General features: G+C 39.2%; 1 long non-coding RNA gene and 1 pseudogene across 2 annotated transcripts; one reads left to right on the forward strand and one right to left on the reverse strand.

Annotated features, from left to right (window-relative positions):
• Positions 1–1,264: 1,264 nt before the first annotated feature.
• Positions 1,265–2,335, reverse strand: LOC136855296 (zinc finger MYM-type protein 5-like; annotated as a pseudogene).
• Positions 2,336–8,819: 6,484 nt separating this feature from the next.
• Positions 8,820–16,936, forward strand: LOC136855244 (uncharacterized). 2 transcript variants are annotated; one of them, XR_010857962.1, is made up of 5 exons: positions 8,820–8,915; positions 11,042–11,150; positions 14,294–14,456; positions 16,443–16,527; positions 16,824–16,936. It is a non-coding gene; the product is annotated as an uncharacterized lncRNA (long non-coding RNA). The 2 variants fall into 2 exon arrangements; XR_010857963.1 differs by having other exon boundaries at positions 14,294–14,449.
• The last annotated feature ends 6,366 nt before the right edge of the window (positions 16,937–23,302 follow it).

Below are 23,302 nucleotides of genomic sequence, written 5' to 3' on the forward strand. Positions count from 1 at the left end.
CCTCTGTCTCCTCTCGATCTTCTTCCTCTCTAACAGATTCTTCCTAAGTCCTCTTCACTCCCTCCTCATCATCCATCCTTAACACATGCCTATACCATCTCAATCGTGACTCTCTTATCACCACTGTTATCCTTACTAAGCCTACTCATCTTCTTATTTCATCATTTTCCAATCTCTCAAGCAACGATATTCCCATAATCCACCCCAGCATTCTCATCTCTGTTCTCTCCAACTTTATTCTCTTTTCTTCTTAGAGCCATGTTTTCTGGTCCATACATTAACACTGGTCTTATCACTGTGCTATAGATCTTGACTTTTAGCTTAATTGGCATTTTCCTATCACATACAACTCCAGCTACACCTCTCTCCTTCCCCCACACCATTTTTATCCTACTGTCCACTTCAGCGTCACATCCTCCCTCTTGGCTTAAAGTAGATCCTAAGTATTTAAACTTTTCCACCTGTTTTATAATCGAGCCTCTTCTTTCTTGTATTATTTTTCTGTCTCTATCTTCACTACTGCTCACTAAAAGCTCTTGTTTTATTCACATTCACCCTTAAGCCACCCCTCTCTAAAGACTCCTGCCACTCTCCAACCCTTCTCTGTAAGTCCTCGTCATCTTCAGCAGTAATCACCAGATCATCAGCGTACAACAACCCCCACAACACTTCATTCCTGATCTTTTCACTCAACACATCTATGACCAGCACAAACAAAAATGGGCTTAATGCTGACCCCTGGTGTAATCCAATACTAACTTCAAAGTTTTCTGTTTCCCTAACTGCCTTGTGGTAGGGGTGTAAGAATACTACCACTGTAGGTCCTGCATGTCATAAAAGGCAACTAAAAGGACAGCTGCTGATTTGCAGTCTTACTTTTTAGTAAAAGGCTAGGCCCACTGCCAATAACTGAGGAAGTTGCTGCCTCGCAGGTGGACTTTTTAGTCAAAGGCGAGGCCCACAGCCAATAACTGTGGTCGATGACAGCAAGGGCATGCGGTCGCAAAACTTTTCGCAAATGTGTTTCAGGAACAGGGTCAGTCTTTCCAAACAGCCCAACAAGACATGAAAAGTTTCCATTGTGCACACTCTCATTACCAACTTTTTCATCTGTTCCTCTAAATGCTAAATTTCTCTCAGCAGGAAACTGCTCTATTGCTACTAGCCTTTTGAATACTTGCTGCCAGTGCTTTGCATGTTCATTGACAATTATTTCAAGTTTTTTGTCAGTTGTCTGTCCACTACAAAGCCTTTGGTGTAACTCCTAGAAACTCCATGTGGCTTCCCAATGGTTCTTTGAATTTTCATGTTCACATAACCTTGTTTGAAGATTAGACCAGTTGTTGAATCCATTTGTTGATAATGTACTGGCTGTGTTTTTACTAAAAAGTTTGCAATAAAAGCAATAAATTCTATCAGCAAACTGAGAGTATATAATCCAAGGTCTTTCAACACCCTTCACATTTGGAAGTCTCTTCTTTCAGTGAAACTGAAAAACAATCCCTTTTCACTTCTTGGAAAGTTGTTCACGGGAACTATGAGGACCTTTCATTGTTAAATAATCTCTTACATTTTGATTTATATCTGCTGGCCAACTGGTTGGGTCATCAAAAATGCTAATTACAACTGTACTCGTGGATGACCTATCACTGCATGATGTTTAGGCCTGTTTTTTCTGGCTATAAGTAAGCTTTCTGCTTTGGCACTGTCTTCTGGTGTATTGAGGTCGTCTTCAGTTTGATTCATGGCTGCGTCATCCTTTTCTAATTTGTTATTAATTTCATCGTTGTATTTATGAGCTGTAATAAGACTAAACGCAGCTTTGTCATTTTCTTTATAGTTTTTGTTTTCTTCATCCTCAAAACATGGCCGCCTCAAAGATGGAGTGACAAGGAATTTTTTATAGCACCTCTATGCTTTTCATTTTCGGCTACCTTAGCCTTGGTCAGTGCTCATTTCTGGCTGCCACTTAAATATTTGTGCCCTTTGTCTTGATCTCTGCTTGTGCTTGTCATGATGTAAAGGCTTTTTATATCATCTTTTTAGAAAAGACAAACAGCAACAATAATCTGATATAAAAAAAACTGTAAATTAACAAGAAGGAAGGAAGAAGAGGAAAGAAGGAAGAAATAACGAAGGAAAGAAAAGGAAGGAAGAAAGAAGGTAGGAACAATAAAAAGTCCCTGGCACTGAAAAATAATAAGTATGTGCTTGCATGACTGAAGTATAAACAAAGTCCGCACAGTGTTCTGTGCTCAAAGCCCATGCACAAACATGACAGACGTGCCCAGGGCTAGGGTACAGGCGCTTAGTCTTCAGACACCACCTCTTCTCCCTCCCCTACACTGAGATTCAAACTCAATGACATTCAAGCTCTCTCGCTCTCTCTCTCTCTCTCTCTCTCTCTCTCTCTCTCTCTCTCTCTCTCTCTCTCTCTCTCTCTCTCTCTCTCTCAAAACTTTGTTTTCTTTAACCTGAGATGGCAACATCTTGCACTCAGAGATAGGCTGCTATGGTATATTCACTGTTATTATTGTTACAGTATATATTATTAATATTATAGAAATTAAGATGATATTTTTGTCTAATATAAAAATGATTTTCAAAGGGAGAATATAAGATGCATAATATTGTGAGGAATGATACTTCCTCATTCTTCTTGTCATGTTTTCAGGAGCGGTTTATTCCTCTTAGAATACAGAAAATGCTTCAAACGGTAACTCTGCCATGGGGTCTCCTTAAAGCGCAGTGCCCAATTTAATCAAATTGGTCAAATAGGCTTAAAACCAGCCCTGTTAATAGTTAGGATAGTAGCCATGTAATTAGATGCTATTATTAAATAAGATATCTTTCCTTGTAAGGTTTTCGTATAGGGACCGATTTCCCATGAATGGTGTAAATTGGAGTAAGGTTAGGCTGAAGAAGTTGAACACCTGTAGGAAGAGATAAAAGTTATTAATTTAAAGAAAAAAGATGATATGGTATTGTGGAGTTTTTTTTTATTATAGGTATACTTACCATAAAAAGGCCTGAATATGAAGTTATATGCAAAGTATAGATAATGCATGGCAAATAAAGGAGATCAGGGGTCAATTGTGAATGTGAAAGATATCTGTTGAAATACAGTATATGGAAAGGTGACAAACAAGAGACCATCCGCCAGTGGTCCAAATCATAACTGCTACTGTTAGGAAACAGAAACATATCGTTCTATGTAAAAGAGATAAATCTTTGGCAGAAGCAGACATCCACACCAGAAAACAATATTCTAGCTCTAGTAAAGGAAGCACAAATGACCTAAAACAGGTTGCTTTGATTTTATCACATAAATACATGAGGCCTTACAAACAATAGCTAACTTTCGTGCAGCATTTGTGGAAACTTTCATTGGATGTTTCTCAAAAGTTAGTGTTGAGTAAAAAGTTACACCTAGAATAGTGAAAGCTTCAGACTTGATCAGTAAAGTTCCATCCACCTGAAGGGGAGGAGAGGATGGGTTTGGAAATCTGTACGAGATCTGCTAATCCATAGTGTTTTCATTTTACTGGAGTTCAGCCTCATACCCCACCGATTACACCATTCCCTGATTTGGTCCATGTCCCGATTGAGGCTGAGGGCAGCTTCGTTTCTCATAAGTGGAGACTTGACTACACCCACAAGTGTTGCATCATCGGCATACTGAACACTTGTTTTCCATGCCAACAACCATATCACTTGTACATACTAAAAATAACAGTGAACCAAGAACACTGCTTTGTGGAACTCCAGACACAATAGGTCTTGGTTCACTAAAGATCCCATCCACAGCAACTCGCAGCTGCCTACCTGTAAGGAAATCTTGAAGTAATCCTAAGACATATCCACCCACTCCAAGATTCTGAAGTTTGTAAGTAAGTACCATGTGGTTTACCAGATCAAAAGCAGCACTAAAATCTATTTTAATTACTCTGCATTCAAAACTCTCAAGGTTCCCTTGCAAATAGCATGTCAAGTCTAAAAGAGCATCACAAGTACCTAACTGCTTTCTGTATGCATATTGACTATCAATTAACAATCCTTTAGCTTTCATATACAGTATTTATATAATGGCTTAAAAATAAGTTTTCCAGCAGTTTTAGACAGCACGAGGAGAATAAGAGATTCAGCGCAAAGTTTACTGCAGGCACATACCGCTCTTTGGAACAGGCACTGTATTATTAAGCTTTTTCTCATCAACAAAGATACTATGTCGACACAAAATCTATAGAATCTGGTAATCTTAGGAACAACACACACAAGAAACATTTTAAAGAACAAGGCTAAAAACCATCCGGATCTTCTCACAGCTATCAAGATTATCCAGAATTTTCCTTAACATTACTGGATTACTGAACAAGTAAATTTTGTAGAAATGGGTTCACAGGATATGAAAGTATCAGGGAGAGGACATCGTCAATGATTGCCTTTAAAAAGCTCAACGAAGCCGTCAAACCCCTTTTCCTAGGACCAGTAACCAATCTACCATCGCGTGTTAGTACTGGAAATGGGAAGCGACCTGACAGATGATATCATTTGGTCCACCACAGATAAGGCTGAGTAATTTCTTCAAGTTTCCTCCTCAAGGAATTATTGCAATTTCAATCGGCTATATGGTAAGTTCTATTCGCAGCACGGCAAGACTCAACAATATTCTTTTTTAGGAAGCATTGACATATTATACCGTACCATTAGGAAAATTGTCTAATTGGACTGGAATGTTTAGTTTGCTTTTATAAAAATGAAGAGAATCTCATATTTTGGTCCTCTCTTCACATTTTGAGATGAAGATTCCTGTAAAACAGGTGGATTCGCCACAGTTACTATTATTATTAATTATCATTAGCAGTACTAGTGGTTCTACTACCACTACTGTTAATATTTATAATAGTAATGATCATGTTTACAATAAACATCGAATCACTTCAAAGAGAGTATTATTATAGTTTGTCACAATATAATAGGCCAGTAATAAAAGAAAGTACCACTACCATGAAATGAAAATTTCAGAATTCAGCATATTCTAAATAGCAAGGACCTCAATTCACGGGTTATTTCGATATGCAACTAACAAACAAAAGGTCATGACGTCAGCAATTGGTAATTATCCCAGAGGAATCGTACCTAGGATGTAATAAATTCAAATAAGTGTGACTGTAAAGGGTAACAAAACCTCTACCAGTTGTTTGGGCTTTCGAAATTATACCCATGCAGTGAGATGGGTCGTAAAGATGGCTGACGCTGTGTGTTGGGTAAAATTATGTGTGAAATTTGAAATTTTCATTGTTATCATGTAAATAATGCTCGGTGTCTGCATGTCATTAACATGTTTATGCGGTTAATGGTGGTTGCAAATTTGCTTCACTAATATGTATGTATGTATATGTATATATATATATATATATATATATATATATAACATGATGCATGAGACTGCAGTATGGCTGGCCCTTGTTGAAGCCCCAGAGAAAAACAAAGGCTCCTCAAAGCAAGTAGGAGCAGAAAGCAATGTGGCTATTTGGCACCCAAAGCAATGACTCACAAACTAAAGACAATCAGCTTCCATTGATCTTCTCTGTGTCCTCAGTTTCAAAGGTCAGGCAATGGACCATAAGACTGCCTAGCTTACATTGACTCCCCAACAGAATGCCTAATGAGCAACTGCAGTTATTATCTTCCACTGCCATTCTTGCAGAAGTTTGGGGAACTCGAACGCTTATAATAAACTTTGTGTGAGGTCAAGTCAAACATCGATCGTAAACAGGAATATATTAGGTGTTACATCCGCCAGCAGAACAGTGTTTTTATAGATGTGAATATGCTAAATATCTCAGACTCTACAACAAAATGGAATTGTTTTTCGAGATAGATCAGGTCAAATGTAATGTGGGCTGTCTGTGGCTGCTCATTAGTTCCTCATTGAAATCTGTGAATTGTTTTGGAGTAGTTCGGCATGCGGTACCTTATCTCAGTAGTAATCAAAATCGTCGTATCTTTCCGATAAATGCGTTTCATTTGGCTGAGTACAAATGTGTGTGTAGAAGAAAGTGGAATGAGTCTGGAGTTGACTATTTGAGTATGAGTTGTTCTTCTTGTGTTAATGGCGGTGGTGACAATATAAGGACCCACCATGACGTTCCAACTTTTACAATGACAGGAAAAGTTGTTTTAGAAATTCCGCGAGCATAAACAATAAAAGTTAAATATTATCAAATACTGTAAATGGTTAAAGGGACGTCCTCTGTATAAGAAAGGTACACATAATAATAATAATAATAATAATAATAATAATAATAATAATAATAATAATAATAATAATAATAATAATAATAATAATAATAAAAATAATAATAATAATATTATTATTATATTTTCCATTTGGCTGCCATAAAATTCAAGTGTAAGATAATAACCAACTCTCTCTCTCTCTCTCTCTCTCTCTCTCTCTCTCTCTCTCTCTTGGTGGTATCCCCTTTAAGCTATTTAAGGCATCGAAGTAAAGCCTTCTTTATGACCTGTTGTGTGTAACCATGCATCTTACGAGAGAGAGATTTCTGAAAGGTTTTACTATGGTGGGGTGAGAGATACTTTGTTGAGGTCCTGTCACATTTTATTAAGATATAATGGTGTAAAATTAAATAGATAGGTGAGGATGCGTGCATATCAGTTAGAAAACCAGAACTTGCAGTTCTAAAGTTCGTTATGGATGAAAAAAATAAAATCTTTCAACTGTAGGTATGTCAATGAAATTTGTTTACCTTAAAAAATTTAAAAGTTCGTTGCTGTCGTCTTTTCAGTAATTCGTCTGCGCTGTTTAAGTTGCCAAAACCTGTAAAGAAAAAATCCTTGTAAAACACTTATTTAGCAATAAAATTAGGCATTATTCATACAACTGTTAATGTTGATATAGTTTTATGTAATAGTTTATAGATAAATAAAATACAAAGTAAATTTTAAATAAGATTTAATATTAAACAAGACAACAGTCTTTTTATAAGAAATCACCAACTGACGAAAAAGAGCAGACGATTTTTTTGCAGGGAAACAGGCTTAAAATAGAAATACGGCAGTGATATGAAAAAGTTAAAAGACATAAATAAGCATTTTTTAATTGTAATATCGAAAATATGGTGTATATCAACTTTTCTGTACTTTAGTCACAAAGATTTTAACTTTGGATTATCTTATATCAAAGGTATTCAAGTTAGGCAGTTTCTGAGAGTTTCCAATGATCATTTAAATATTAATTTTGCTAAATTGATGAACTTTAGCAAGTGGATTCTATTACTAGTGTAATTATTCATTTAATATTATAAATTGTAAATGGAACAGAGATACATTCACAAAGAAATCTGAAATTTGAAGATTACATCTTTGGTATTTGCAAGATATTGCCCTTTACTGTGTATATCATTATAGTACGTTTATCAGTTAAATAATCTAAACCAGACTTATTTATTTCCCTATTTATCTAATGTAATACCTATATGATACCCATTCACTTCAAGTTCACTTAATATATTTTAATACTATTGTATATATTTTTAGGTCTGTTTCCCATTTTTAATGATGTCTGTTTCTTGTTTTACAAGAGGGCCTAACAAAAGCTTTTCAAAATGTTAGGTATTTTTTTTAAAATTTAACCTTCAAGTACTTAATACTTAGCAATATTTATTTTTATTTATTATAATGCTATTCTAATGCCTGTTTAACAATTATTTAAGAACGCAAGTGTTGTACTCTTAGTAAAGTGTCAACATTTACATTTGTCTTCAGGGCTTCTATTACCATACTTATTTAGGAAAATACCTTTCAGATAAGTAATTTCTAGGTTAAATACATCCTTACTCTCACGTTTAAGTACCTAATAATTAATTCTTTTATATAATTTTTAAAATATAATTTACTATAGGAAATAAAAATTTTCTAAATGCTAATATTTTGGAGCTTAGACAATAGGAGTATATTGCAAAAAGTTTGACATAGAATAGTTGTCATGTAATGTTTATTTTTTAAATTATTTTATCAATTATTCACATAAAAATCTATATAATTTAGAATTAAATAATATAAAAATTCATTTATAATTTATATTCTGTATAACTTTGATGAAATTGTTTATATTTCCCGTGAAATCGAAGATTAAATTTCATGTAAACAAAAAAGTTTCCAGCTACTAATATTTGTTTGTTTTCTATTTTATAGTTAATATAATTCTCAACAGATGTCACAGCAATTCTGTCCGGGATTAAGAAAGCACTATAGAAAACGGGAAATATTTTGAATAACATATTTACGCGAGTTAAATATTGATTTATTGAGTGTTAATAGAGTATAGCTGAACTGGGACATTTTATTGATATTGTAGTCCATTCTGTAAGGAACGATTTCCATTTGTTGTAGTTTCTCCCAAATAGACAATAAAAGCCTGGAGGAAAATTTCAATTCTTGGTAAAGTCCAACTTTATCTTTGCTGAATAATTTCCTTAATATATGTATTTTATTCAATCCAAAGTCAATGCATGGTTTATTTAACGATGTTCCATTGTATTGCATTGACATATCAGCTGTTTATGATTGTGGGGTTTTCAGTTAATGTCTCCTTCTGTAGAGCTATACATCCTATTGAAACTGTTGTTTGGAAATGATAACAGATAACATCATCAGTTGTATTTATGGTGAAAGCTTCTTTACCATCAAGATTTTCATATGTAATGAAACTATTTAGAAATTATTTGAAATATTGTTCAAAGACACAGCCTGGGAGACTCCCACCATGGTCATCAGATAGTATTGGAACTATATGGAACCCATGCCATTGGCCAAGTGACAGTTTCACCGTTCCAAACAAAGCTGTTACTTTAATTCGAAATTGATCACGCATCCACGTTACGTTGATTGTAAGTCTTTTACTTGTACATGAAAAGTTTATGAATGAGTATATAGGACAGATTTAAGCGATATATGAACGTAACCTGTTTTGTTGTATATTATAAATAGGAAAGTGCTTCCCTGACTGTCAACTTCAGACCGCCATAATACATTTGCTTACTGGGCAATGGTAGCCTATCCCATAAATCTCAAGTCGACTTGCTAGGTACATTTCAAGTTGTTTAAAGTGTCTTAATAACATTAATGTAAATCTAAGTTAATCTTGAGTAGCATAGAATGTAGCTTTTGTCCTATGATTTACAGGTAGGGTAGCCTAGTAGGCATGAAAGTATTCACTTGGCTACCCTCCTTTTGTTGTATATTTAAATTGTAACATAATTAGTGAGTTCTGTTTATTTTTAGGATTTTAGCTGGACCAGGGAATCCTCAGGAGATAGACAGAGTTCAGAATGTCTGGCTCTGTTGTTGGTAGGCTAAATGGGGAAAGATAGACTGGGCTATGTTAAAATGACATAATTTGTGCAAATGATGGAGCTAGGCTATAGTGGTATTACCAGTACCACATTAAATTTTAAGTTCCTTGTCTTTGACTGTGGGGTATGTTATGGTAAATTTTTAATTTAAACCACAATTGTGTTTGGGTAAAACTGAATACTACTACTGAGCCCCTCTGGTAGAGTAAATGCTAGGTTATGTGCAAAATTGGCGTTTAGCACCAGCCCCTTGTTGATGAACATAGAAGCATAAAGAAAAGGTTGTAAATATCATAAACACAAACAAAAGGGCTGAAATATAGACAAAAGCATAAGCAAAAGGCGGTGAATACTACTGTCAGCCACTGGCAGGAACCAGACCACAGTAGTAGCCTTCAGTTTTACCTTATCCTGTATTTGAAAAGAGTTCTTAAGTTTTAGTTTGTGTTTTAAATGTTTCTTGCTTTCATTTTACTAGCAGATTAGTATTGTCTGAGATACTAGACATCCAGTTATATCCTACAGTTATTGGGACATAGTGGGGTTTTTGGCTTAGGAAAACAAGGTGAATGAAATGCAGGGATGTGTTTCAAACTGATTTAACGTGGGGACCAGATTCAGCACCTGGCATAGGACCCACACCTGACCTAACCTAGGGCACTGTAAATTGAAATAAATGATAAGGTTGCAACCTGACTAAACCTCATCTAACCTACTGTCTAACTTAGGCCTTGCTTTTGCCAGGCCCGCAGCTAGCTGAGCTAACCCAGGGCACTGCAAATTACAATAAAAAAATAGGGTTCCAACCTAGCCTAGGACACTGGGTCCTTACCTGGTTGGGTAGGCAAACACCCCATCTAATTATCTAGGTCACTGGATCGTTTACTCTGCTAGTTTATGATTTCACTTTGAAAATATTTAATAAACCTTGTATTTTTCTCATTTCCCACTTTCCCCAACCCAAAAACCCATTTTCCATTGTGGTCCATAACTGGAGTATTTAAGGGTATCTTTTTTATCTTTAAAATTACTAATTTGCCACTGAAATGAATGTCAGATACTGTACATTAAAAACACACTTATAAAATTTTACAATACAGCCAAAATAATTCCAGGAAGAACAGTTAGACATCTGCACCAAAGGAACCTTGACCAAGCTGCTTTTTAAGCAACGCCAGAATTCTAAAATCCCAAGCTTGAATGGTGAAACTTAGAACAAAAGAACAAATCACGTTTCAGCATTGTCCACCTACCCACATTTCCAGATGAAAATAATACCATATGTTGAAAATAAGCTGCCATCCTTATAAAGCACTGGGACAAAAAAAAAAAAAAGCTGAAATCCCACTTGGATGAGCATCAAAACACAAGCAACTTAAAATGAAAGGGTAACACTATTCATCTGTAAATATCTTGTTGATCATTTTAATTACAGCATATTGTGCTACCCTTGTTCCTCTTTAACTTTCTTGCTGTGTGCATGTGATTATTACAGGGAAAATACTTATAAATGGGGAAAGCTACTACACTTGGTAATTTGGGTTGAGAATTCAATAAATGTTATTAGTCACAACAAGCTTAGAAATTCTTATTTGGATTTGGAGGCAAAAGCTGAACTTTTTCCTGATAAATAAATAATGTAGATTCTTTTATTTTTTCAGACGTGGCTATGCCTTGAAACCTATGGCCATTTCAGTACATCCATAAAGCATCAAAATGGAAGAAAGAATGCACCATAGGACAAGAGCCAAGGAGTGAACATCAAAATCTGTAAGTTTCAGACTTTATGAAAATTGATTTTTCTATTTGGTTTGATGATCTTTGAAAAAGTACAGTGCCATGACTGTTCAAATCTAATGGTAACCGAAAGTATTAAATGAATGCAAGAAATATTCCTTTAGTAACAATGAATAAATCATTATTATCAACAATCACATTTCTGATGTTTTTACAATATATACAGTATCTAAAATGTTAATTTCCTTGGTTGCCTTTCTGCCTCTGTTTGCGTGTCCAGGTTTCTTGTGTTCCGATTAGTTGGCCGGTCGATGGCAGCGCCACTTATCGCACCCAGCCCTGTTTGCACCCATTAAACAAAAATACTTTTATCAATTTTTAGCATTGATCACATTGTTCCAAAAAGTTTATGAGATAGTACAGTATTCTTGAATCAAGAATATTAGGTGGAGAAGTTCACATATCGTATTGGTGACCCTGGCGTAAAATGCCAGAGGGACCTTTTGTTTAGACCACTTCAGTGGGCCATAAATGACTAATGGCAACTCTTGAAGGCAACTCTACTTCTGGCCAGCTAGGTTGCCATTTTCAACGTTCGTTCGCGCTAGATCTATTTTGTTCTGAACAGTCTGGCGCTTTTTCCTATCTGGCGCAGCGCTACCGCTAACTGGCTTTTGGAACAAATATAGTGCTTTCAGCTGATAACATAAATACATTAAAGCTGATTGCCTCTCAGAGTCTTTTGCCCCACTGTATTGAAATTAATTTCCGCATTATCATTTGTTATATTATGGGAGACCGATCTTTCTCTCTTTTTCCAAACTATGCTCTCTATCGATGCGACAATTTCTTCCTCCACCTGATATAGAAATATGATTTAATAAAAACCAGTGTTTGAAAATTGCACACCTGGATCTTGGTGAAACTAGATTTAAGTTTATAATTTTGGGGATTTAAAATATCCCTGGCATGCTGCACATAGCGCTCCTATTTTGAAGCTCCTGCAGTGCATTTTCAAATCCAAATGGCAACCCTGCAGCCAACAGGTAGGGGAGATCAGTGTTACTTGAGATGTCATAGGAGAATGTTGTCCACCATTCCCATCCAAAGACACGTAAATATTTTACAATAAATGTACTCAGAATTTGTTACTGATTTTGGTTCTTATCTGTTATGATATTGTGTGAGCTGTAATTATAATTTTACAAGAAATAAAAAAAAAATTATTAGAAAAAACATTTATAACTTGGTAAAAATAACTTTTTACAATTGTCTTTTGGAAAAGAGGCCCTACACAGGGTCGGAAATATTCACTTTCAATTTCCTATGGAAGGTGCAGAGAATCGTCTCTCGCCAACAGTTGAAATCACATTTGCCATTAAATAGTATGCCAGGTGTTATAGTACTTGCAAACTTGATGCAATTTTGGCCCTAGTAAACAGCAGCGACAAAATGCGCCCAAACTGCTTTTTCATTGATGGACGTGGGGCACTTGAAAGACCTACCCATATGAAACCGTAATAAACTTGCTTCGTGGATGTAACAAGAAAGTGATGTCAGTAGCATTTACTGGTATAGCAGCCATTCTTTTGCCCGGCGGCCAGACGTGTCACGGTTCATTCAAGCTCGCACATGACATATGTCCTAATTCCTCCTGCCATTTGTCCCAAAAAGAAAAGACGTTAATTAGAAAAACCGATGTAATTATCTGGAATGAAGCACCTATGGCATCATCGGACATGTTGGACATTATTGCTTGTGTTTTGCATGACCTGATGAAGCTAAACAACCCGTTTTATGGTGAAGTAATGGTGCTTGGCAGTGACTTCAGGCAGGTCTTGTCCGTTGCACAGCAAGGCACCAGACTGCAAATTATTAGAAAATGCATCAAAAGCAGTCACGTATTCCAGCACTTTCAAAGGCTACCGCTAAATGATTAACATGCGAGCTCAGCCAGAGGAAACTGAGTTTGCTTAGTGGTTGTTGCAACTTCGTAATGGTACACTGCCAAGGCCTCAGAATGCCAAGACTGAATTTTTGGTTGCTTTACCTAAGCAGTGTGTCTGTGCAAACTTAGTTGACAAGCTTTATGGACAGTCCTTCACTTCAGACGATGTGACCATACATCAAAAAGTTCTGCTTTGTCCAGTCAACGTTAACTTGGCTGGGTTGCCCCCACATATACTGAACTTGAAGAAAGGTGAAGTTTTTATGCTTATTCGCAATCTGTGCTTGGCCAAGGGCCTTTGCATTAGCACTAGATTGGTGGTAATAGATTTCAAACCAGGGGTGCTGCAAGTCCAGGTTATTAAAGATCAAGGAGAAACATTTGACAAAGTTGGTGTCTCCCTCCGCACCCCTGTCTCGCTTTCAATCATTTGATTCACCTCTTGTTCAGGGTTCTGAGAACTCACAAGAAAGGAAAATTGGAGACCATACTGTAACTGACAGTATCATTTTTAAAGAGGCCTTGTAGGTATTTCATTCTGATTTGGCCATACAGTAAGTATATATGTGTGTTTTCTTGCTTTGAATTTTCCATATTTTATGATGAAACAAAATAATTGAGATTGAGATTTGTGAGTGGAAAATTAATTCAGAAAAATAACTTGCCCGTGAGCGAAGCAAGCTCTAGCCGAGAATTTGCTCGTATATATATGAAAGTTGAGATGGTAATAGCATAAGCAAGATCATTTATACAGTACTCAAGACTACTTGTTACTGAAAGTGCCAACGTAGATTAATGCCAGCATAACTATATAGGGTTAGGAACTGTACCCTTTTCAGGAATCTACTGAATATGTATTTGTGTCATCTATCAAAAATGGATAGATGGTGTAAAACATCTTTTCAAAGAATGCCATTCCCTTAAACCTCACTCATAATCTGATTCTAGTTTGATTCAAAGCCTGTATTTTGGAATAATACATTTGTTCCTATGAATTACTGTATACAAACTCATATCTTTTACATATGAGTATTTTCTGGCACCAAAAAGTGCAGTTTACGTGAAAATTAATGTTTCATAAAAATAATCATCCTGAGTCTGATTTGTTAATAATAGCACCCAATAAACATGAAGGTAGATCAACTAAGTTAGGTATGTGCTGTAATGTGTGCAAAATGAAAACTTGACTGGTTTTTGGAGGCAATTAAATGTTGCTTTTGTTTTACAGATCTGTCGCTGCTCTTGACATATACCGCAGCCAGCGAGCACTGAAGTGAAATACACTTATGACTCGTTTATATGGAGAAGCTGGAGGAATGTGAAGCCTGCATCTGTAGATGGGGCTCTGTGAAGCGCAAACATCAAACCTGCTACAAGTGGAAAAGTTATTCGTAAAAGTTTATTTTCTTTGTTGTAAATGTTTGAATTCTCAGCTTTAGAAGGTTTATAGAAAATTTTGATTATAAGTAGGTTGTGGTAGTACAAAAAGGTAATGATTGCTTCATAATACAGTAATACAGTAGACGTTTAGCATTAATATAAACCTAATACAGTATATGAAAATGTCAGAATTTTTTGTAGTTGAACGAAAGTGAAAACTCATAAGGTGGTGATAGTTGGACAGACAGCTGGAACCAAAATCAGTCTGTAACATCTTGAATTACGTAGTTGGACTGAAGTTCAGTGTAAGTCTCCTTAGAAAGTTTAACCTTTCTTGTGATATATATAAGCATTAAGTGTTTTTACCGCAAAACTAATAACAGTTTTATAAGCCTGTGCGCAATATTATGTAGCAGGTTACAAGCTTGTTGGTATTGTTGAAGTAGGATTTTAAAAAGTTGATTACAAACTTGTTAGTATTGAATTGTTAAAATAGGTCTTAAAGTTGATTTTGAAGTTAGTTATAAATTCCTAATTCCTCAGGACCAAGAGTATAAGACATTGTTAGGATGTAATAAAAAACCTATTTCAGGTGTTCCAGTTCAAGAAATTAGATATTTACAACTATTAAAATCAGAAATTAGTTTAAAAATTGTACTTTTGAAGTTGTTGTAAATATTCATTCTTCAGGACTGAAAGTGTAATGCTTTGAACTGGCATTGTTAAGATGTGGCATCCTGTTTAAAGGTGTTCCCAGTCAGAACATTAGGGTATTACTGTCTTAGTCAGATTGTGTTCCGTGGCACACCATCAAAATAATAGTACTATAAATCCCCCACCTTTCCAGATTCATGCGCCATTTTTGGGTTATACTCATCATAAAGGAACTACCTAAATCTAACTTACACTACTCGGATTTATATATTTGTTCTTAACCAAAGTAGCCAGGGCTTTTTCACATTTTAAAATTCCAATTGCCGAGACCCAGTGATCTGTAGTTTATGAACCCATGGTGGCATCGAATTTAATTGCATAAACTCTAATATGGAGAGCAAGTTCTGTTTGCTCAATGACCTGATTATCTTGATTTATTTCAACATTATAACTGGAACATTTTTAGAGGAAAAACCAAAATGTAGACTTCATGTTGTTTGTGCAGTATATTTTTTATGATTTTTACTCGATTCTAGGGAAATTTTGTGTGAAATATTAAAGAATGAACATAATGACTTAGCCTAGGAATGATGTTAATCCAGATGTTTTTATGCTGCATTTTTAGAGGAAAAACCAAAACTGTAGACTTCATGTTGTTTGTGCAGTATATTTTTTATGGTTTTTACTCGATTCTAGAGAAAAATTTGTGAAATGTTAAAGAATGAACATAATGGCAACCTAGAATGATGTTAATCATGTTTATGCTGCAGTTTTATTTTTACTCTCTCCTCTCTCTCTCTCTGCAGTTTTTATTTTTCTCTCTCTCTCTCTCTCTCTCTCTCTCTCTCTCTCTCTCTCTAACAAAATAATACTTGTTCAGAGAGCAAGACAGGAGGACTACATTATATTGGGTTTATTAGGCATACTTAAAAAAGATGGGATTTATTTAAAATATTAGGCAGGTGATTGACAGAAGTTCAAAAATTATATGATATACAGTAAAGTTTAACTAGGGTTTAACTACGGACAGAAAATGAATGATGGATGAGGGAGAGAAGAATATTGTTTTTGAGTTATTTTATAATAGCTCTTAAAAGTCTTGACAGAAACATCTGTTTGCTAAAGTAACCAATAATTAGGTTAGGAAGATGAATTTTACCTGATTTTGTGAAGTGTAGATAGACCTAATGAGGGTCCTTTTTCTTTCTGCGGGGTCGGCTCCAGAGTCTCTTGAACTTTACCACCTTGCTTCTCTTGGTGGGATGTGAATGCTAGTCCCATACTTTTTCTACCTTGGTTTTGACCAGCCACAGTCAGCTAATCAGTGCGTACTTAACTCACAGGACAAGAGGGGCCACTGCAGATATTTCAAGAAAGAGTCTCAAGTTTCTTTCCTGTGTGTTTTAATTCTGGTCTGTAGCCGGAAAGGTGAGGTTGCTAACCACCCAAGTAGACATGATTATAATAATTCATTCACATCGTAGACCAAACATTATAGCATTAACAGTTACTGTTACTGAGATTAAGTGGAATTTCAGAAAGAAGTGTTTGATAAATCATTACAGATTTCAGAAGTGGCAAAGAATTTATGTCTCCTCTCAATAACAGTGATGTGTGTATAGGATGCTTGAAACCCAGTTTATAGCTAATGTTGTTTAAATAAGTTGCTGGTAAAAAGACCTTCATTTTCTATGATTCCGTTAGTCTGTTTCATACTTTTTCAGGTTTAAAACTTGCAAGTTCTTGAAGGAAATAATTGCTGAACTTGAAGAAAGTAATCCAAGAAAGTTATGAAACACTTTAACAAAGGTAAACTTGAAGGAAATAATTGTTGAACAGAGAAAATGGCAGGAGATTTGTGAAATACTTTTAAGAAAGGTAAGTGGTAAATGAACTTGAAATAAGATGTCTGGGGATATGTATTATTTGGATGGGATGAAATAGTAGTTTAGATTGAGCCAAAGCTACTTGTGTAGAGTTTTTGGTTTTACAGAAACAGGAAATATAATTTAATTTAAAGTTTAGGACAAGAGTCAAGGACAGAATGAAAATAGTGAAATTGAAGGTTGTGGAATGTCACTGCCAGTAGCTCAAACAATATTCATGAAGATAAAGTTAATTTGATAAAGGTTTTGTTATTACAATTAGAATTTGAACGAGGTAAGTAAGTCTTTGTAGTAGTCATAAATCACATAAAATGTTGATGCTGGATTGTGAAATCTTCAGTTTGTTCATGAAACTTACCTGTCAGATATATATACAGCTGTATTTCTCCGAAATCCGACAGAATTTCAAAACTCGCAGCACACGCGGTGCTGGCTTGGAGTAGTTAGTACTCATTCCACGCGCTGGTGGCGAATCATTTCCTTCATTTTCTATTCAGATTTTCTCTGCTCGCCGGTACTGTTAACATCTGTTTGCAGTACCTCCGCCTCTAGTTTCGTTAACTTGCATAGTTTTCCGCTTGGTATTCCTATTGACTTTTGGTTTTGACTTTGGCTTGTGGATTGGCATACGCTTTTGTGGACTGTTTATGATTTGCTTCGACTGCTCTTGAATGATGTCTGGTACTAGTTCTGCTAGCTTTCAGGTATGTTGTGAGTGAGTGCAAGGTGAGGCTGCGAAGGCTTGGTAGACCCTCCTCCAGTTGCATGAGGTGTGGGGGCATGTATGTTTGATCAATGATCGCTGCAAAGTGTGAGCTTTTGTCTGATGATGAGCTGGAAATTGTATGATTCCTATGTTCGTAGAGAGTTAGGCGTGACTTAGGATCAGGAGGTCTTCCTCCAGGAGTGTAGTGTAAGAGACAGGGTTCTATTTCTTCACCTGATAACCCCCAGCTAGACATTGTTGTACCTGTCCCTGTGGTTTGCCTTGGCTGAGTTGTGTCTGTCAGGGGGTTTGGCCTGATGGGATCATAGACACACCATCCGTGCTCTAGAAAACAAAGTGTCTTCGCTACAAAGTGCTGTGCAGTGTAGTGTTTCCCCTGGGTAATCGTGGAGGGCGTCAGATCGGCCCCATAATGCTTCTAGGCCTGGACCTCTGTCAGACTCCCGGGACTCAGGGAAGGCATGTAAAAAGCCAAGAGTTGCAGGGGCTTCCCACCAATCTAGCGTCCCTTCGGCGGCAGGTCCTGTTGTCACTTCCCAGGCTGCCAAGGATCGTACTTCGACAGTCGTCAAGGACTGCACCGTCCTCGGCGTCCTCCCCTCGTGAGGTGGAATTCTCGTAAAGGACTCTCGCCGCTGAAGAGGGAGCTTTAGAAAGGCGCTTCACGTCAGTTTTCTCCGTCATGCCGGGATTTTGAAACTTTCCACGCCACAAGAAGAGAGGCTGTTTCTTGCTCCTGTAAAGGAAGAAGAGCGTCCCCTCGCCCCTCTTCTTCCCGTGGGTTCTCTCCTCCTGGATATAGGACCTCCTTCCAGAGTATCTTACGAGGATGTACAGCTCCAGTTGGCCTCTCTTCTTGCCGAGAAGAATCAAGGGCAGTGCGTAAAGGACTTAAGGGCTTCCCATTAAAGTCAGGAAGTCCCCTTCTCCTGCTCCTTTTCTCTGACACCGTCTCCTGCTTCTTAGCCCTGTCGTCCTCACAGCTCCCACGGGTTCCCTCTCGTGATTCTGTCATCATCACGACGCCTCCTGAAGGCAGCTATCAGGACTCTTCATTGGCTGCTCGTCAGGGCGCTTCTCTCTCGCTGCCCGGCGCGGGACGTTCAGCAGGACGCTCAGCGCACCGCCATCGTTGACTCCCGATCGGATCCTCTTCTGGGCTGCTCGCCAGGACGCCTCTTTAGTCGCTCGTCCGGGACGCTCAGAGCACTGATCCTGCAGGCGCCTGATCCCTCTTCCGTGCTTCCGGACCTCAAGGCCTTGTTCCGTAGATCCCAGCTTTTTGTGATTCTGTGTAACCGTTCGCCCATTCATGAAGGAGAAGTCTCTCTGGCGATTGGAGCCTGCGAGTCCTTGATCAGCCTCCCCCTTCCTCGTCTTCCGACTGCCGGGTGTTGGCTTGCCAGTCTTCTTAAGGACTTATTTGGTGACAAGTTTAAACCCTCGGCTCTCTCTCCTCCTTCGCTGTTTGCCTCTTCTAGACGAGGGAGAACGCCGGGGTTTGTGAGATGACTTCTTCACTGGCTGAAGAAGGCCTTCAGAAGGTTAACGCTTGGATGGAGGAAGGAAGACCCAAGGCAAGACTTCTTTTGCCCTATCTCCTTCTAAGCTTTGCGGTAAGGCGGGCATGGTATGAGACCGGGGAGGGCGTCGGCTCGAGTTCCTTCGTTACGTCTCAAGGAGACTTCGCCAGCCTTGGTCGGCGCGCCTAGAAGGTCCCTCCTGTCGACTGCCAAAGTTTGGTGGACGATGTCGGACGGACCATCATCTGAAGGACTCTTCGACCATATGGAAGTTTCAACTTCTTGGACTGGTGTTTAGGTGCTCTTGGACCTCAGGATTAGAAGCCCGACTCGATCAGCCTGGGAGCTATCAGTGTTTTGAACTGCATGGATAAGGCAGTCAGGGATGGCTCAGAGAACTGGCTTCCCTCTTTTGTACAGGTCTTTTGAAGAAAGGGCCTTGTGTAACTGCACAGCCTTTCACTACCAAGTCAGTTTCGCGCGTTCACAAAGGGCTGGTCAGTACTTGGTTTGCCTTTGGGGGCCATCTCTTCCCCCAGCCTTTAATCAGGACCTCCGCTTCTAGTCTTAGGCCATCTCTTCCCAGTCCTTGTTCAAGGATCTCTCTGGCCCGAGGCGTCTCCAGGCGTCCTTCAGTCCCTTCAACGTCGGCGATCAGTTCTGTCCTCCAAGAAGAAACAGCCCTTTTCGTGGAGGCTTCTTCCTCTAGATCTTGACTCCGCAAGTAGGAGGTTTTCAGAGCGCAGCCCCATCTAAGCCCAGGGCAGAAGTGATCTTCAACACCTCCAGACACCTGTGGGAGCCAGGCTACTTTCATTTGCGGTAGCCTGGAGGCGAAGGGGCGGACTCTTGGTCCTCTGAAGTTCTCGAGAAACTACAAGATCCCCTTCTCGATTCACCACCCCTTTGTACGTCGCCCAGGATCTGTCGCCTCTACCATTGGGAAAAACAACAGATCCTTTTAGATCTTTGGAGCAGATGCTCGCAAAAAGAGCTGTGGAGCAAGTTCAGGAGCTGGACTCTCCAGGTTCTACAACCGACTGTTCTTAGTCCCCGAAACAGTCGGGAGGGTTGAAGACCTGTACTGGATGTCAAGCAGGCTAGAACAGCTTCATTGTCAAAGAGAAGTTCAAGATGGAGACGTCCCAGTCTGTTTTCGGAGCTCTAAAGACCAGGAGATTGGATGGTCTCTCTGGACTTCAAGACTCTTACTTTCATGTTCCCATACATCCTCAGTCAAGTAGTACCTGAGGTTTTGTACTAGGGGAAGAGTCTTTCAATTGCAGAGCTCTTTGCTGGTCTAAGCACAGCCATGATATTCACGGTGATCATGAGAAATGTGGCGAGTGGCTTCACTTGGCGGGGATTCGTTTCTCGCTTTACCTGGCGATGGCTCATTCGAGCTTCTTCCCTAGCTCAGTGTCTGGAGGACTAAATTCGACGAATTTAGAGTTGACAAAGTCCCTGGGACTTCTAGTCAACAGAAGAAAAGTCCCATCTGTCGACTCAGTCCATACGTCTGTCTGGGGATTCAGATGGATTCAGTAACTTTTCAAGCTTATCCATCCCAGGAGCGTCAACAACAATTCTTGGAAAAATCGTCATCCTTCTGGGAAGGAAACATGCTCGGTGAGGAATGGATGAGTTTGCTGGGGACCATTTCCTCGCTGGAGAAGTTTGTTTTCCTGGGAGACTTCATCTCAGGCAGCTCCAGTTTTTCCTAGCGGAGGACTGGATAGACAAGGAGGACCTGGAAAGACCTGAAGATCTTTCGTCTTTCAAGACTCACCTGAGGTGGTGGCTCGACCCCCTTGTTACTGGCAGGAGGCGTTTCTCTATGTCTTCAGGCCCCGACCTGGTGTTGTTTTCCCTACGCTCCCAGGGAGGATGGGGGCAACACTAGGAGGGAAGAAGTGTCAGGCACCTGGAGAGGGGAACAGGTGTCCTGGCACATCAATCTCAAGGAATTAGGGGCTATCCTGCTGGCCCTTCAATTCTTCGAGGCCAAGTGTCAGGCGAGTTGTACAAGTAAATTCCAACAACACCACAGCCCTGGCTTCCTCAGAAGCAAGGGAGGAACTTGCTCGTTCCCTGTTCAAGCCCTTAAAAGAGATCCTGCTTTGGACTCATGCTCAGGGGATCACAATTCTCGAGGGTTCGTTGCAGTGACGTGGAGAATATCGCGGGACCTTCTCGATGACAACATCAGCTTCTGCCTGACAGAATGGACCCTTCACGAGGAGGTGTGTCTGGATCTGTGGAGGTTATGGGGACGTCCTTAAGTGGATCTGCTCAGAGCAGCCCCATTTCAAAGAGTACCTCAAAACTGCTCTCCTGTCTTGAGTCTAGGCCCTGCATTCAGATGCCCTATCTGGAGGACTGGAAGGGCCAAGGATCTTTCACGCTTTTCCTCCTTCAAGATCCTGGGAGACTGATCCGTAAAAATTCTCAGCGTCCGGAAGGAACCTGGATGACTTTCTAAATTTTTGGCCATCAAGATTGGTTCTGGGGTCATGACCTTCCTTGTGGACTTCCCAGGACACTCTGACAAGAGGTTTTTTCTAACTGCTCTGCCCCATTTCCAGATTTACAGAACCTCCCGCTCTCAATAATCATTCGGTTTTCTTGAAGTTGCCCATAATGCGGGGGGTTTTCTAAGCAGTATGGCTTGCTATCGCCAGAACCAAGACCCCTTGGCCCAGGTCTATCAATTAAGTGGGCCAAATTTTCGGAGATGGTGCCAGAAAGAGTCATGTTCCCTCAGACCTCGACCTTTTGCCTCCAGAAGACTTCCTTCTGCATCTCAGGAGAAAAAATCTGGCAGTGCTCTGTCAAATATATTTGCCTCTTTCTAGAATGCACTGGCAGTCTTCCGACACAGGAGGCCTAGCACTTTCCGACGTTCAAGATCTTCAGTGATCTTGAGATCTTTTGAAAGTTAGGTTCCTGGCCCATGACTCCCCTTGGAACCTAGATGTGGCTTTCTTATGTCATGTCCTTTTGAACGATCTTCTGGGTACCACCTTCTCAGGCGTGACTAGATTAGGCGGTTTCCTGGCTTCTCTGGGACGTGAAGACGGGTTAGTGAAGTTCAGGCTATTAGCTAGCACCATTGGCGTTCCGAGGTCCTAATGTTTGCTCTTCTAGGCCTGGATTTCTTGCAAAAATGAAAATCCTTCAACCAATGAGCAAGACTTTTGAAATCAAAGGTTTGAGGGAGATTCTTGGACCAAGAATCAAGAGAAAGTCTTGTGCCCTGTCAGGACCTGTTCTACTTAGCCAGAAGAAAGTGAGGCCGGCAGGGAGCAATTCTGGTGTTCAGTTAGGAGCCTGACAAGTCCAGAATGCTCTGTCATTCTTTTTGTCAGATCCGTCCCATAGGGCTCATTCTTCCTGCCAAGACGGTGACATATGGACTCTTAGGACCAGTGAGGGCTCGAAAGTGAGCCAAGACGAGGTTACGGTGGCTTCCCAGAAGAACATAATCTCTTAACGATCTTCTGGGTACCAGTGACTCTAGGTCAGGTAATTGGTCGTTTGCCCGTTTTGCCCTCAGATGTGTATCGGCCTTATGACTGTTCTTCCTGGGACCCATACATTTTCTGACACAGTGTTGGGGAGAACTCACAATGCTCATCCTGTCCTTTAGGGTTGGTGGTAGACTCTAATCTTGGTTTTGCATTCTCGGTTGTTGGGTGACCGATGTACGTCCCAATCAGCTATGTTAGGTTCAATGGCCTGGACCTCTGTCGGGTCCCAGGTGTTGGTTGTTGCTCTTTTCCTCTCTCAGTTGGTCATATGATCTAGTCCATTGTGGTCATGCCCCCGTGGACAGATCATCTAGATCTCACCAGCTTTATAGGTCCCTACCTTGCTGGAGACTCTAGTAAAGCAAAGCAGGCTTGGGTGACTGTAATCTCAGAAGTCAGCTATGCTAACAGGTAAGAACCAAAGGCGTCAATCGCCTACATTTATTTGTTTCCTAAATCCTATTCTGTCTCTACCCACCTCCAATGGTGGGATTCAGCTGTATATATATATCTGACAGGTAAGTTTCATGAACAAAA

This window comes from Macrobrachium rosenbergii, chromosome 31 (genome assembly GCF_040412425.1).
Source record: "Macrobrachium rosenbergii isolate ZJJX-2024 chromosome 31, ASM4041242v1, whole genome shotgun sequence".
Lineage (NCBI taxonomy): Eukaryota > Metazoa > Arthropoda > Malacostraca > Decapoda > Palaemonidae > Macrobrachium > Macrobrachium rosenbergii.